Source organism: Fukomys damarensis, unplaced genomic scaffold, assembly GCF_012274545.1.
Source record: "Fukomys damarensis isolate Sample0158 unplaced genomic scaffold, DMR_v1.0_HiC HiC_scaffold_37, whole genome shotgun sequence".
NCBI classification, from domain to species: Eukaryota; Metazoa; Chordata; class Mammalia; order Rodentia; family Bathyergidae; genus Fukomys; species Fukomys damarensis.
In genome coordinates, this window is record NW_022900949.1 from 19,019,133 (window position 1) to 19,036,274 (window position 17,142).

The 17,142-nt window shown below is 39.1% G+C and overlaps 1 protein-coding gene and 1 pseudogene across 1 annotated transcript in view; one reads left to right on the plus strand and one right to left on the minus strand.

Annotated features, from left to right (window-relative positions):
• Gpr158 (G protein-coupled receptor 158) overlaps positions 1 to 17,142 on the minus strand; it is a gene marked incomplete at its 5' end in the record, with an annotated part of 394,159 nt that overhangs the window by 213,219 nt on the left and 163,798 nt on the right. The gene's annotated exons all lie outside the window — the stretch shown is intronic.
• LOC117284557 lies at positions 14,083 to 14,235 on the plus strand (annotated as a pseudogene).

Here is a 17,142-nt window from a genome sequence, read left to right on the forward strand (position 1 = left end):
TTTTTAAAAACAATTTATTTCGTTTTTCTAGAAAAAATTACAAGATGGATAAATATCCTTCACTTACTACCAGAATACAAAAAAGTTCCTCTAATGGGGAAAAAAAATTTAAATGTTTAACATCCAAAAATGTTTCCAACTGCTTTAGGGAAAAATAAATTAAGTAGACAGTTGAAGAAATCTCAGATAGAAACCTTTATCATTAAAGTGAACTCTTTTAAATATTTTTTAGTTCAGTCTTACATACCCTCTTTGAATAACAGAACTTTAGCATACTCTGCCTTACCTGCAGCTCTCATCTAACTCTGACCGACCAAACAAAACCAATGGAAACAAAACTGAGGGAACCGTCACGTCTCAGCATTCCTGTTAGACATGAACGGGAGGGTCAGCTATAACTGACGGGAAGAGATTCGAAGAAGAGAGATTTTTAATAGCAGAAGAGAAAATATTACCCAATCACTACACATAAAATTCTTAAAAGTTATTCAGGAATGTTGACACACTCTCAAAAGTACATGTAAGCCTACAGGATCAGAGAAAATATTCTTGGAAGGAACACAGCAAATGAACCTGAAGAGTCTAAAAATGCTTCTGTACTTGTACTTGCTTTCTGAGGATGTCTGCTGCCCAGGCCGGGATGCACACAGAAGGCATATGTGAATTAGCCATCATATTATCAGAATAGTTCAAGGGAAATGATTTGCTTTCTTGAAGAACACATGATCTCCAATAACCTTTAAAATAAAAGAATAAAGCAGGCACGAACAAATCATCACAGCGGCCGGGTTCAGGCAGTGTTGATCCCTCACATATCAGAAAAGGCAGAGATGAAAAGGATTCAGGAAATCCAGGAGCTCTTATGATATAGAACGATATAGAAAATTCTCATCAGGCCAGGCATGGTGGTGCACGCCTGTAATCCCAGCACTCAGGAGGCTGAGGCAGGAGGATTGCTGTGAGTTTGACACCAGCCTGGGCTACACAGTGAGTTCCAGGTCAGACTGAACTACATAGAGAGACCCTGTCTCAAAAAAAACAAACAAAAGGAAGTTCTCATCAAAAATCATGATTGCAAAACAGATGCAATACAGACATGATATTGAGAAAGCCAGTAAAGTGTCTATTCCTATATTTCCTTATGCCCTTTGCTGACATCTGAACAGCGTCCATGCCTTCAAGGTTACACTGATCACACGGTTGATATGGCTGGGAGCTGTGTTTTAAATGTTTGCAATTTGGGCTCATTAGTGAAGGAATTTCTGCAAGCCACCGCACGGGACCAAAAAGAAACTAAAATAGTGCTGATGACATATTACAGAGCCATGAGCCGCCTGCCCTTAACATCACCGGAAGTGACAAGTGTCCTTGGCAGTGACCCTGGCACCGATGGGGCCACCGCTCTGTCCACCACCGCAGTAAACACGTCGGAGGATAGAAAGACATAGAAAGCATGAAGTAAAGGTGCTGATTAGCCAGGGAGTAAGACAAACATTGAACATATAACACAATCACTGAGCCAAAAATAACCTGGTGTGCCTCTACGGCACAATTGTTTAATAATTCATTAATAATTGGTCGTCTCCTGTGGCCCAGGGGTGTATAGATAACATTTCCATGTATCAAAACGTTTCACAGGTGACGCCCACCGATGAGGACCAGCTACCCCACCCCCACCGCCCCGGCCTCTGAGCAGCGCTGACCGCTGACCGCTGAGGAGTGGAGCTGCTGGCGCCCGCAACGCACCCCCGCCCCCAAGCCATTGCCTTGTGCTCCACTAGATAGAACAGAAGTGGACAACAGAAACAGGGACTCTCTCAGGCTCCCTGAGGAAAACTGAAGCCCACTGGGACAGTGAAGGGAATCTCAGCAGCAAAGGCACCTGACCACCTCGGTGGTTGGTAAGTCGGAGGGACCAGCGCCTCGCATCTCAACCTGGACTTTCCTCCGGGGAAGTTGCAGCTGCAACCCGCAAACCCTGCAGAGTTCAACCCTGCAGCAGGTCAGGAGCTCAACCTGGGCCTTGCAGCCAGACATCAGCCTGACTCTCAGGGGTCTGCTGCTGGCTTGCTGAGACTGACTGACTTAGATCTGCACACTGCTGTCCACGTTGTCCATTGTGACTGCAGAGACACCCTGAAGGAGGCCCTGCATTTTATTTTTTATTTAAATTTTTTCTTTTCCTCTTATTTTTAATTTTTACTTTTTTTTTTTACTCTTTTCAAATTCTTCTTTTTCTTTTTTTCCTCTTTTCTTTCTCTCACTCACTCTCTTGCTCTCCCACACTGTTCTTTGTCTCCCTTTTTATTCCTGTTCCTGCCCTAAATCGGATTTTTTTTTCTTTTTATTGAGTTTATTGGTACATTTTAGGTATGCAGTACAGTTACATTCATCATTGGGATCTTGCACCTTTATATGACAGGTCTTGGTTCTCATTTTTCCCCTTGTCCCTGCCCTCCCTACACCCCATCCTCCCTCCCCATTTACAAACACTTTATTTCCATTTTTTAATTTTCTCATATTTTTTTCTTTTCCTTTATTCCCTTTCCCCGCCCCTCCCCTCTTTCCCTACAACTTTAGCCCTTTTCTTCCTATTTCACATTGTTAATTACCCCATTAGGATCTTATGTACTATTATAGTTTTTCACACCAGAGAAACTAGTCGTTATCTACACGTGTGACTTATTTATTTCACTTAGGAGTATATCCTCAATATGTATCCATTTTCCTATGAATGACTCTAATTTCTCATTCTTTATGGCTGAGTAGTATTCCATTTTATAGAAAAACCACATCTTCTTTATCCAGTTTCCAACTGATGGACAAATGGGCTGTTTCCATGTTTTGCCTATTACAAACTGTGCGGGGTCGGGCCTGGTTAGTACTTGCATGGGAGGTCAGATTTCTTCTTTCTTTTTCTTTTCTTCTCCCTTTTTCCTTCACTTGATGGTCATTAGTGTCAAAGGAAAGAGTACAGTTTCTAGCTTCCCTGTTGCTGTAAGGGTGTTCTGTTCTTGTCTTTGTTCTTGCACTCTGTCTTTTCCTCCTGTCTTCAACAGCTCCTTAGAGTTTCTGTGATCTTCCTGTGTCCTCTAGCCTCACATTTAACCCTTAGCCTATTACAAACTGTGCGGGGTTGGGCCTGGTTAGTACTTGCATGGGAGGTCAGATTTCTTCTTTCTTTTTCTTTTCTTCTCCCTTTTTCCTTCACTTGATGGTCATTAGTGTCAAAGGAAAGAGTACAGTTTGTAGCTTCCCTGTTGCTGTAAGGGTGTTCTGTTCTTGTCTTTGTTCTTGCACTCTGTCTTTTCCTCCTGTCTTCAACAGCTCCTTAGAGTTTCTGTGATCTTCCTGTGTCCTCTAGCCTCACATTTAACCCTTCCCTACACTTCTACCTATCTATCCTTCTCTCCCCAACTCCTTATAAATCCCCATCCTGAAGGGTAAAGTTGCTACATTGAAGAGTTTATTCACTATAAATATAGTTTAGGCTGGTCCTTGATTTTGACTTAATTCACACTGTTAAGGGTGATAAATTAATAACTACCACAAATTTTCATTTTCTAAACAGCTGTCCTTGATGCTACTGTGTTGCTGATTGTATCACTTGGGCTAAGGTGTTGTGATTGATCTAATCAGTTGTCCTCCCTGGTATTATGAAAATGAGAGTGTCATGGAGTCATTAGAGACTCAGAACCTAAAGACCAGCTATATCAGGAAGATTGAATTACTAACCTAGGAATTAAACCAAGGGCAGTACCAAGGACAAAACTAGACATTTAAGCAAGGCACAAACAGACTTCCAGTTCACCAAAGGCAAATTCCGGGGAAAACGAGGTGGAAAAGTCTGACAATTGACCACCTGGACACCCTGAACTGACAGCACAGGAAGTGACAAAACAGATCAATGAGGCTCTAGAAAAATTCAAAACAGAAATAATTTTCAAGATAACTACAGAGATGGTGAACAGAATGAAAGACATGATTAGAGACTCTAGAATAGAAACAAAGTTAAAAAATAAAAAACAAAGTTAAAAAATAAAAAAGTTTCAAAGGTACCATCACTTCAAAGAGTTTGTTTATATCTGAGAATGTACTGACCTCCACATCAGTCAGCATTATCATCACCTGAGAACTGCAGGAACTGAACAGTCCTTAGAAGTGAGCCCAGTACAAAGAGAGTGCTGATATATCCCTGGCCCTTTGCCACAGCTGTTCTGCCTGTATCGTATGCAATCAGCAGGTCTCACAAGACCGTGCTCCAAATCACTCTCGTCTGCATCAAAACAGGCAGACCATATACATTTTGGGTACTGAGGCCAAAAAGTAACCTTCTCACTTAATGACATACCTCCGGAATGACCACTCAGACGTACAACTGAGACACACTGCTCGGACATACAACCCGCCTTTTCTTCTTTGTACAGCTCTGTACATCTTGTTGATAGAGCCTCAATATCTTATTTGTGTACTGTACACCTTATGCATCTGATACTGTAATTTTTGCTGATTGTACTATACAATATAGTACCATAGTTTTGTTTTCTGTTGTACATCACAGTACAGTATGTAAGAGTCATACAAATAAAAGCTAAGTTATCAAGTCAGAGTTTCTGTTGACTAATTTTTGTTCTGAATACTGTAATGGACATACGATAAACAATTCCCCAGGTAGTGGCCAATTCATTTAATAACCTAACCACAGAAATGGAACCTGGCTATTAAAAAAAGTGTCTGTATACAGATATTTCTCACTTAATGACCCATTTGTTCAACCACTGTTTGGATTTACAATCAAGGTGTACTGTTCAGACGTATGTCCCACTACTTGGACTTATAACCTGTCTTTTTTTTGTACAGTTCTGTACACCCTTTTGATAGAGCCTTGATTTTTTAACAGTATACCTTGTTTATAAAGTACTGTAAGTTTTGATGATTGTACTGTACAGTATAGTACTGTAGCTGTATGTTCTGTTGTACATTACAGAGTTGCATGTAAGAGTTACGCACATAAAAGCAAAGTTATCAAGTTTCCTTTGACTATTTTTTTGTCCTGAGTATTATAATGTACATTCTATGTACAATGCCTCCTTTAATGACCAATTCCTTTAATGATGTAGCCTCAGGAATGAAACTCAGTCATGAAATGAGTGCCTGTAGCCTATTGTATTCATAGCACATTCTCTAAGTATTTTGTGCAAATGAACACAGCGTGCATGAAAAGACAAATGTCTTCAAATATGTGTATTTCTATAATATCTGGTACTGGTGAAAAATAACTACTTGACATTTTTTGTATATTAAGGCAAAAGATTAACCTAATATAAAAGATATATACATATATCACATACAATATATTCTAATTAATATTGCATGTGGTTTAAGATTTTTAAATTTATGAGAACTAACAGGTTTGAGGATATTATTCAATGTTCATTAGAAAATCATTCTTGGGGCCGGGGATTTAGCTAGGTGGTTCGGGTGCCTGCCTCACAAGCGCAAGGACCTGAGTTCAATCCCTGGTACCCCCTGCAAAAAAAAAAATCAAAGAAAATGGTTCTAATGAAAACAAATTTAGAAAATGCATTCCAAAGTCTTTGGTCTTGACATTATTCTCTTCAATGTGTTTAACAATGATTTGGATGAAGCACTGAACATGAACAATAGAGACAACTTTAATTCAAATTCCAGATTTACTACTTAATAACCTTGGAACTCTGGGAAAATTATTTAATCTTTTAAAATCCTATTTCCTTACCTATAATATGAGAATAACAATACTTCCTGTGTTATAAAAAATTACTGAATTTTACAAATACATACTGGGTGTTTATTACATGCTAGACATTACTTTAAGCACTTCACAAATATTAATTCGTGGAATCCTCATAGAAGTCCAGTAAGTTAGGGCTGGAGATTTAGCTCAGCAGTTTGGTGGCCTGCCTTGCAAGCGCAAGGACCCAAGTTCAATCCCCGGTACCCCCCTCAAAAAAAAATCCAGTAAGTAGATGTAACAGATTACACTCATCCTCATTCTACAGACGAATGAAGGAAAGGGGATGAAAAAGTTAAAAACTTGTCTCAAACCAAATATCTAACAAGTAGCAAAGTGCGATTTAAGTTAGGTAAACAGAATGCCCGGGCATACTGATTAAATAGCACTGATCTCAATCATCATTACCGGAGTGATAATGAATAGATTAGATAATAAAAGCAGGACCCGAAAGGACTTCAATCAGTCAGTTACAACAAACTACAATTTAACATAAAAGTACAGGGTACTTCGACTGGATCTAGAAAACATTCACCACATAAATTGCAAAGTTATAATATCACCACTACAAAAATGCTAAAAGAAATTTTGGCTGTGTTCGTAGTAATAATCTATTTTAAATAATTGATCACACATGAATTATTGATTTCAGTCTTCAGTCAGACTATAGTCAAACTGAAAAGACACAAGAAGAATGATTTTTTAAAAACGACTCAATTTTGTTGTTCAGATTTAAACTCAAATATGTGGAAAGCCAAAAGAAATAAAAACGTGTATCATTAAACCGATAGAGAAAAGAAAATTGCTATGGATAAACTAAAATCAGACAATATGCAATGAATAAATTGAAGAAACCCCATATTCATAAATTGGAAAATTAATTTTTTTCAGTGCTGGAGATCAAATACAGGGCCATTCATGATAGGCAAGTGCTGTACCACTGAGCTGCATCATCAGCTTTGGAATACGACCCGAATCAACCAATGCAACCCCTATTAAAATGCCAGCTACATTTTTTGAAGAACCAGAAATCGAGTTCCAATACTTAGAAATGGAATGGATATAAAAAGTAAGTAATTGCAAAGAAGAGGAAAAAGTGGAAGACACAGTTCCTTATCTCAAAACTGACAACAAAGTTATAGTAATCAAGATAACAAGGTACTGGCATATGAAGAGACACACAGGTCAAAGGCACAGCATGTGAAATAGGAAGAAAGGGGCTAAAGGTGTAAGGAAAGTGGGAAGGGGAAAGGTAATAAGGGAAAAGAAAAAAATACGAGAAAAGGAAAAATGGAAATAAAGTGTTTGTAAACACGGAGAGGAGGAAAGGGTGAAGGGAGGGCAGGGACAAGGGGAAAAAATGAGAACCAAGACCTGTCATGTAAAGGTACAAGATCTCAATAATGAATGTAACTGTACTGTACACCTAAAATGTACTGATAAACTCAATGAGGAAAAAAAAAGAATTAACTGATTCTTTTATTTGGGTGCCACAATAATTCAGTGAGAGAAAGAGTAGTATTTTCAACAAACAGCTTGTGAGACAACTGGATGTCTACATGCAAAAGAAATTCTACTCGTTGAATAGCATATATAAAAATCACAACTCAAAAATGAATTAAAGACCTAAATGTAGAGTTAGAATTGAAAATCTCTGAAGGAACTATAAGATTTCTTACTGACTTTGGATTTGAAAATAGATTCTTTAATATGATATCAAAAGAATAAAAAACCAAATAAATGTACTTCATCAAATTTAAATTACTTTTTCTTCAAAAGCATCATCAAGATAGTGAAAAAACAATTCAGAATATTTGCAAATCATCTATCTGGTGTGATTGTTCAGTTTAGTAGTCATCTTAAAAGGTTTTGGAGCCACCTGGGAAATTAGGAAAGCACCCTTCTGCGTATATCGGGGTGGGTCACAGAAGCGTCATCTTGCGGCCTGTTATCTGCTTGCTGGCCCTCTCCTTGCTGGGGCTGTTCCCCTCTTCTGCTTCCCAGCTATTACAAATTGAGCCATTTTGACCAGCCATGACCTTCCTCCTGATGGTTCTCTCTTCAAACCATAAACTAGATCGATAGACTGAATCCCCTGAAACCATGACCCAAATAAATCATTTCTTCCTTTAAATTTGGGGGTTCGGGTATTTGGTTCTGGCAATGAGAAAGCTAACCAACACATTTGGTAAGGCAACTGTATCTAGAATGTACAATATCTCTCTTAAAATTCTGTATGAAAAAGAAAATAATTCATTAAAAAATGTGAAAAGAAAAAGAAGTGACTAGGCATTTTTCCAAAGAAGAAACACAAAAAGCCAATAATGATGCTAATCATTAATGGTCATTAGGAAAACAGAAATCAAAACAGTAATAGAATATCAGGTTATAGTTGCTAAAATTGTTATAATAAAAAAGTCAGGTAATAACTGTTGAAGATATAGAAAAAACAGTTCCCTCAAAAGTTGCTGCTAGGAATATTAATATTGTACAGTAATTATGGAAAGAAGTTTGCAAGTTCCTCAAATAGATTAAATTAGTTATAATGTGATTCAATAGCTCCACTCCCAATTATACACCAAAAGGACTGAAGACAAATGTTCACACCAAAGCTTGTACACAAATGTCCACAGCACTATCATTCATAATAACCAAGAAGCAAAAATAATTATAATATCCACTATCTCATGAGTGCTCAAACAAAACAGGATATACCCACACAAATGAATATTATTTGGCCTTAAAAAGCAATGGAATACTAGTACATGCTAAAAATGGATAGTTTCAAAGTAAAATTAACCAGATACAAAATGTCACTAGTCATATGATTCTACTCATACAAAATACCCACACTGGGCAAATCTTTACAGATACATAGATTCATCACCACAAAACCAGGGATCCAAAAAATTTTACAAGGACATCCTAGAGAGACAATGATGTGAAAAGTTCCACAAGGTCCAACAGAATGAGTGCACCAGGTAGGGTGAGCAGTTTAGTCAAAGAGGAAGAAAAGGAAATAGCAATAGGAAAATAATGCAATGACAGGAACAAGTTAATACCTATCAGAAATACTGTCAATGTAGATAATCTCAACCTGCCAATCAAAAGATACAGAGTGACAGGATGAAGAAATAAAATCTAACAGTACATTGTACACAAGAAACACATTCAACCCCAAAATTCATAGACTAAAAAGAAAAGGATGGAAAATAATGTTCCATGCAAAAGCAGCCTGAAGAACAGCAGGAGTAGTGATTCTACTTTCAGACAAAATGGACTTTAAGCCAAAACTCATCAGAAGAGGCAAAGAAAGTCACTAAATATTGCTTAAGGGAACAGTTCAACCTGAAGAGATAACAATTATAAACATATATGCACCAAACACCATCATGCTCAACTTCCTAGACCAAACACTATGGGACATAAATGATCAGATAAACATCAACACAATTATAGCGGGAGACCTAAACAGCCCACTATCAAAAATAGATCAACTAGACAATCAATGAGGAAATATCAGAGTTGACTGAAACTTCAAACAAATGGGCTTACTAGATAGCTACAGAATGATCCACCCAACAACAAAATACACATTCTTCTCAGCACTAGATAGAATTTTCTGCAAAATGTACTATATACTAGCCAATGAAGCCTGATTAAGTAAATGAAAAGAATCAAAATTATACCATGTACATTAACAGATCCTAGTGCAATCAAACTAGAACACAATATCCAAAGAAACCACAGAAATTATGCAAAATCATGGAATTTAAACAATATATTCTTGATTAATCAAAAGGTCACAGCAGAAATCAGAATTAGACAGTTACTAGGGATTCACTAAGAAAGAAATTAGAAAAATAACACCATTCAGATATCTTCAAGAAAAATTAAATGCTTAGAAATTAACCTAACAAAGGTAGCAGAAGAATTCTACAACAAGAACTACAACACTCTGGAAAAGTAAAAGAAAGAGGACATCAGAAAATGGGAATATATCCCCTATCCCTGCATAGACAGAACCAATATAGTTAAAATGTCCTACCGAATAGTTTCTCTGGTGTGAATAAATTGTAATAGTACATAAGATCCTAATGAGATAACTGACGTTGTGAAATGGGAAGAAAAGGGCTAAAGGTGTAGGGAAAGTGGGAAGGGTAGGGGAAAGGTAATAAGGGAAAAATATGAGAAAATGAAAAAATGGAAATAAAGTGTTTGTAAATGGGGATGAGAGGAGGGGATGAAGGGAGGGCAGGGACACGGGGAAAAAATGAGAACCAAGACCTGTCATGTGAAGGTACAAGATCCCAGTAATGAATCTAACTGTACTGTATACCTAAAATGTACCAATAAACTCAATAAAATAAAAAAATTTAAAAATGGGCATACTCCAAAAATTGATACATAGATTTAATGCAACCTCAGTCAAAATGCAAACAGCATTCCTCCCAAAACTATTCGAAAATTCCTAGAGAACCATAAGACATCTACAGTAGCACAAACAATCCTGTGTAAAAAGAGCAAGGTAAGAGGCATCAAAATCCTGGACTTAAAGTTGTATTACAAAGCTACAATGATAAAGACAACATGGGACTAGTGAAAAAACAGACATAGGGATCAATGGAATCAAACAGAAGCAGCAGAAACAATCCCATGTACATTCAGCTATTTGATCTTTGATGAAGAGGGCAAAAACATATACTGGAAAAAAGATGGCCCTTTAATAAACGGTGCTGGGAAAATTAGATGTCAACATGCAGAAGCCTGAGTCTAAACCCATATATCTCACTTTACTAAAATACAAATCCAAAATGATCCAAAATGGATCAAAGATCTTAATGTTAATACAGAAAGGAATACAAAATAGGTAAAACTCTAGAAGGCACGTACATAAACTTAGGCAAGAGCTTTCTGAACAGAAATCCAGTGGCACACAAAATAATACCAAGAATCAGGAAATGGTACATCAAATTAAAAAGCTTCTACATAGAAAAATAATGAACAGACTAAAGACACCACCTACAGCAGGGAGAAATATAACATTTGTGCCGACTACTCCTCAAACAGAAGACTAACATCTAGCATATATAAAGCACTCAAAAATATTAGACCCCTCTCCAAAATAAAAACTCAGTCAAAGATGAATAACTGGAGTGAACAGACAGTTCTCAGAAGAAGTACAAATGGCTGTCACTATAATCACACGAAAAAATGCTCCACATCTCTGGCCATTAGAGAAATGCAAATCAAAATGACACTGACTCCATCTCGCTTGACAAAGAATAGTTATCATCAAGAAAGCAAATAATAACAAATTCTGGGGACGATACAGAGAAAAAGGAACCATTCTAACATTGTTGCTGGGAATATAAATTAGTACAACTACTGTATGAATCAGTCTGGAGATTCCTCAAAACATGAAAAGTAATCCCATTTGGCCCAGCTATTTCCATCTTAAGTGTCTTCCTGAGAAAGCAAAAGACATCATATCACAGAGATTTATGCATAGTCGTGTCTATAGCTGCACAATTCGTAGTAGCTAAGTACTGGAGATGGGCTACATGCCCATCAATAGAGGAGAGGAAGCCAGGCGTGGTGGTGCACACCTGTAAATCCCAGCCCTCGGGAGGCTGAGGCAGGAGGATCACTGTAAGTTCAAGACCAGCCTGGGCCACATAGTGAGTTCCAGGTCAGTCTCAACTACACAGTGAGACCCTGTCTCAAAAAACCAAAAAAAAAAAAAAAAAAAAAAAAGATGAGTGGATACAGAAGGGGGGTGCATACACATGATGGAGTGAGTGCTAATCTGCCATACAAAGGATAAGCTTGAGTCACTTGTAAATAAATGGATGTACCTTGAGACCATAATAGTAAGTGGAATAAATGAGATACAAAAGCTTAAATACAGCTTGACCCTATATGAGAAACCCAAACTATAAGTAAAGAGCAAAATCAAAGCTAGATAATAGGCAGTAGGGGATCTTTGACAAATCATAAGGCAGAGCAAAGATAGAGAAAGGTGACAGGGAGGGGAAGAAAGTTGGATTCAAAGAGCATTGAAACAAACACAGGAGAAAGTTTGCAAGTGGGAAAGGGACAGGAGAATGAGGGGCAGGGAGGGTGGGGGGGTGCCAGAGATGTAAGAGTTGTTATGTTCCCGCTTCCCCGATCCACAGCAAGTGTAATCATTGTAGACTGCAAACATGCACTAGTAAAAATGACAATGTTTACAATAAAATAAACCTGCACACCAGAGAAACTTCAGTATCTACAGATGTGTCACTTACTTATTTCACTTAGGGTTATATCCTCAATATGTATCCATTTTCCTATGAATGAATCTAATTTCTCACTCTTTATGGCTGAGTATATCAGAGCCTAATGAGATAACTGACAATGTGAAATAGGAAGAAAAGGGCTAAGGGTGTAGGGAAAGTGGGAAGGGTAGGGAGGGGAAAGGCAATAAGGGAAAAATACGAGAAAATGAAAAAGTGGAAATAAAGTGTTTATAAACAGGGAGGGGGAGTGAAGGGAGGGCAGGGACAAGGGGAAAAAATGAGAACCAAGACCTGTCCTGTAAAGGTACAAGGTTCCCATGATGAATGTAACTGTACTGTACACCTAAAATGTACCAATAAACTCAATAAAAATAAAATAAAATACACTTTGAAGAAAGGAAATAAAATAACTAGGATGACATTATATGTTAGACTTGGAGAAAACAGAAACATTTAGGCTAGAGAAGAACAGACTCATTGCAGAAAGGAGCACTAGATGCTAAATCACACTGAGAGGTTAGTGTCTGGATCATGGGCTACATTAACATATTATCTGCTTGTCTCCAGCCGTGCTCTAGGAATGAGCGGAAAGAACCCAGTGTTGTTCACTTGTTTGGAAAAGCTGGCTGACAATTCGCCCACAGTCTACCAGCACTGAAACTTCTACACATCCTACTGCTGTAAAGATTGCCCATACAACCGCCTTTTACTCATGTAGAAGAATCTGCTAGCCCCGCATACCCCACAAAACTGCACCTAAAACCTGCTGGTCATGCATAAAGCAAACCACTTCCCCTAGGAGTTCTTTTCACTTCCTGTTGGGTGCTGATCTTGCCCCCTCATTCCTGCCACACTAACTTTGGAAGACCTACTGTGAAGGACTCTCCTGTCTCAAAACCTCTCTAAGATGTACCAAGAAAGAGTATGTTCTTGTCACCCGTTTGTCATGTCCTTTCTTCAGTCAGTCCCCAAATCCCCCAACTCTTTTCACACAAAGGGTTACTTGTTCTGACTGAAACCACATTTTAGCTCAACGAAGAGAAGCTTCTAGTAGTAAAAGGTACTTGTTTCAGTCACCTATCCTTTGCTATGACAATGTACCAGAGATAAACAATGCAAAAAAAGGATTTACTTTGGCTTGTGCTCACAGAAGTTTCAGCAGTCACGTGGCCTGGCTGGACCTCAGTCAAGGAAGAAGGCCGTGGAAGGGAGAACATGACAAAAGGAACTTCTTGTGTCATGGCAAGAGCGAAAGACAGAGGCAGGTCAGGGCCCCAACACCGGCAGCAAGGCCACAGTCCCGGTGACCTGACTTCCATCCACCAGGCTCCCTGCCTGAAAGCTCCACCACCCCCTGTGCCTCACAGGCTGCCGGCCAAGCATGAGGCTTGGTGAAACAGGAGATCCAGACTACAGTGATGGTCAAATACAAGACTGTGGTGGGATCCCTGCCCTCAGGAGCATTTATGGTTTGGTGTGCAAACACTTCTTAAAGATCACCTGAGTAAGAAATACAAACCAGACGAGTATTTTCAACAGGAAGACTACTGCTACAGCTCTAATTCTGAGTTTTAAGCTCAGTATGCTCTAGAGGGAGAATACAGTGCTCACAAGGATTAGAAATCAATACTGTTTTTGAGACCCTAACACTTGTGCCTCTCCTCATACAAACATCCCGTTGCCCAATGCCCTGGTCTTGCTAAGGTGGATTTTGATAGCTACACCTCACTTGAGGGCTTTCAGCACAAAGGTTTACAGGGTACACTCTTACTTTGTTTTCTCTACCTGTAAAATAAGGCTAATTTATTAAGGTATCTTTTCTAGTTACCATGCAAACCACATGAAAGCCAATATTAGAAAACAAATTTTCACTTCTTCATAAGAAGTTAATAAAAACTTCAAACAAACAAAAAAAGAAAATCAAGTAGATTTATAATGTTATCAGTACATCTGCATTATTAATGACTATAAATTACTAGGGCTATAGAATAGAGCAGATATTTCTCCACACTTAATGAGCAAATCCTTACTGCTTCTCGGCCTTTTGGCTAAGATCAAGGGTAGAATCAACAAATCCTTTACTTCTTTACTTTGTAATATTGTAATATTAATTTAGTTTATGTTTAAATTCAGTATTAGAACACCCTTGCAGATCCATTTCTCTTTTAGTTGGGAAGCTTTTCTGCTAGAGGGAGGTAAAGCAAGTGCCTAAGTGGTTCTGAGTAGTAGCTGTGCACCCACTATTAAAGAAATAAAGCCCTTGGAGTGGAAGCTCAGGAGGACCAGGCTAGGGTATCATTAAAAGAAACAAGTCCTCACCTGACCCAAATAAAAGGGGAACTTCCAGTGCAAGGAGAGAGTAGCTACTGTCCCTCGCTAGGGTATCATTAAAAGAAACAAGTCCTCACCTGACCCAAATAAAAGGGGAACTTCCAGTGCAAGGAGAGAGTAGCTACTGTCCCTCGCGAATATGCTGCCCTTGACTTACAGGGTGACACTTGGTCCAGTCTGGGAAGTCTGATCACCACATCCTGCGTTGCCTGATGTATCTTCATGTACAAAGGAAGTGGAAAAAAGAATGGCGGCGCAATCCTAGTGAAGGCAGGAAGGGGCACAGCCGGATACCTAGCTCTCCAGCATTCACATTGCATCCTGTCTCCAAGGTGACGGACTCTCGCAGTGTTTAGGAAATGGGAAAGTATGGCTTCCTTCGTGACATATGCCACCCTGGAGGATGAACACGGAGAAGGCTTCAATCGTTAGCTTTCCTTGTCGTCCCCGCTTCTGATGTGGGCCCTAATCCTTTTTAAATTAGTATATAAAATTGGCCCATAGGTCAAGAAAGCTCTGTTTTAGATCTACAAACGCCACCTCCATTGCTCTGTGCACATAGAGAAGAGAAGTTTGAGAAAAGAGGAAAAAAGGACAGCAATTTAAGGAAATTTTGACTGAACAAAATTAAAAAAAAATTAACAATGTGTGTTAGCTTGGGGTAAAGTTCCAAGCATCATTTTAATCCATTTCTTCAGTAGCCCTTTTGTAACTATAGCACTGCTAACAAAACTGTATAACCATTGCTCCATGCTATTTTAAAATACTGAGTTTTATGAAAAACTATGAATTGGTGAATATTCATAGAACACGGTGACAAGTAAGGAAAGACATTACTCTATACCATACTGCCTTCTAAGTCACTGTCAACCTGATTAAAAGAAAATCTATTTTGGGCTGGGGATTTGGGCTCAGTGGTGCCACCACCTGCCTCGTAAGCACAAGGTCCTGAGTTCAATCCCTGGTACCAAACCAAACCAAACCAAACAAAAATAACAAAAAATTTAGTTTAATTCATCTTTTCATCAGCCGGGCCTGGATAAAATTCATAGTTAAAATACAAATCCCATCCCAATCACTTTCTTATCACCCCATGATTCAACTTTATCAACTTTCATTGCCACCAAGATCATCTCTGCAAGAATCAAACAACTTCCTCAAAGCAAGCAAGACATAGTCCATAGTATAATTTCATTAGCAGGTTTTCCAAATGAGGTTGAAAAGTACAATTTTCCTTTAACCTCATCATAAAATATCAGCAGCCTGACTCTTCTAGACACTGACGAGCTCTGATCTTATCGGCCAGTGGTGGTGGACCTACTGCACCACAGTGGGCTTCTGGGATCACTGAAAGCTCTAGATGGTTCGCTGTCACTGCAGAGGGACTGAATAAGGCCACTCCCTCAAGAAGTCTACATCAAGGGACTTGGCCGATGTGACCAGATAACTTAGGAATCTGGAAATGGGAGTTTATCCTAGGTTACCGAGGTGGGCGCAATGTGATCATGAGAATCCTTTGCAAGACAAGCAGGAAGGCCAGTGACAGGAAAGGAGATGGAGCAACACAAGTGGAGGTCAGAGAGATGCTAGGAACCCAAGCCAAGGGATGTGGAGGCCTCCAGGAGCTAGAAAGGGCAGGAAACAGATTCTTCCCAGAATCTCCAAAAGGAACCAACCCTGCTTTTACCCTGACTTCTCCTAGAATTCTGACCTCCAAAAGACAACCGGTGTGTGTTCAAGTCACTAAGTGAGGGGAATTTGCTAACGCAGCCACTGGAAACCAGTACCCCTCTTCATAGCCAGTCAGAGTCGGGCTGCAAATGGCAAAATAATAAACATCAAGAGTCCAGCTTGTTCGATTTTCTTTAGAGTCCAAAATAGAATTTAACATTCTATAAATTAATCAGCTGCCTGACTAAAGTAAATCTTCAAAGCAATCTTCAGTCAGCCTGGAAAGCAGATTACCAAAGATTCTGCTTTTTCATACTGCATATTTTAGTTTCCAAGTTCTACAATGTGACGCCTCCTCCCGATAGGGAAGATCAGACTCAGGAGGAAGCAAGCACTGCATCCTCATCATTTGTGTGTTCCAGGAACAATCTGATTTTGGCTCCCCTGGGGAAAGCAGCGGCTCGGATTCCTTTTCCTTGGTGATGCAGGATCCTGAGCAGGGCCTGCGCATTGCCCCTTTTCACCCCATTCACTTTTGCCACCGAGGTCCAATGTGTAGCTTCTTGGTGCTCCGAATATCCCAACCTGTTTATCCGCAACTGTAACACTCGCTGGTGACAACAGAAATTTGTATTTTTCCAGCATTCAAACAAATATGTGCACAATATGGTCTTTCTTTTTTAAAAATATCATTTCTGGAAAACATTTATATGAAGAATATGAACAGCCTTTAAAGGCTGTATGCCTTTGTCTCTTAGACATAAAGGAATATCCAGAAAAGCAGCAGGTCTACCCATAAAGGCTTCTGTGCCAACATTTTCTGGACTTGGCTTGAAAACTCTGTCTGCTCACTTGAACTGTGACCACAATGGAGCCTAACCACCATACACCACAGCTCTGAAGAACAGGCTAGTCATGGAACAGCATAATTCAGGAAGAATAATTCCTTAAGGAAAGAATAACTCAGGGGACAAAATAATCTTTGGTAAGTATCAAAAAGCGTACACACAGAGGCCTAAGTGAAAGTCAAGAAGTGTAGAGGTGGAAGCAGGCACATTCCGAAACAGGAGCCACAATCCTCCAACA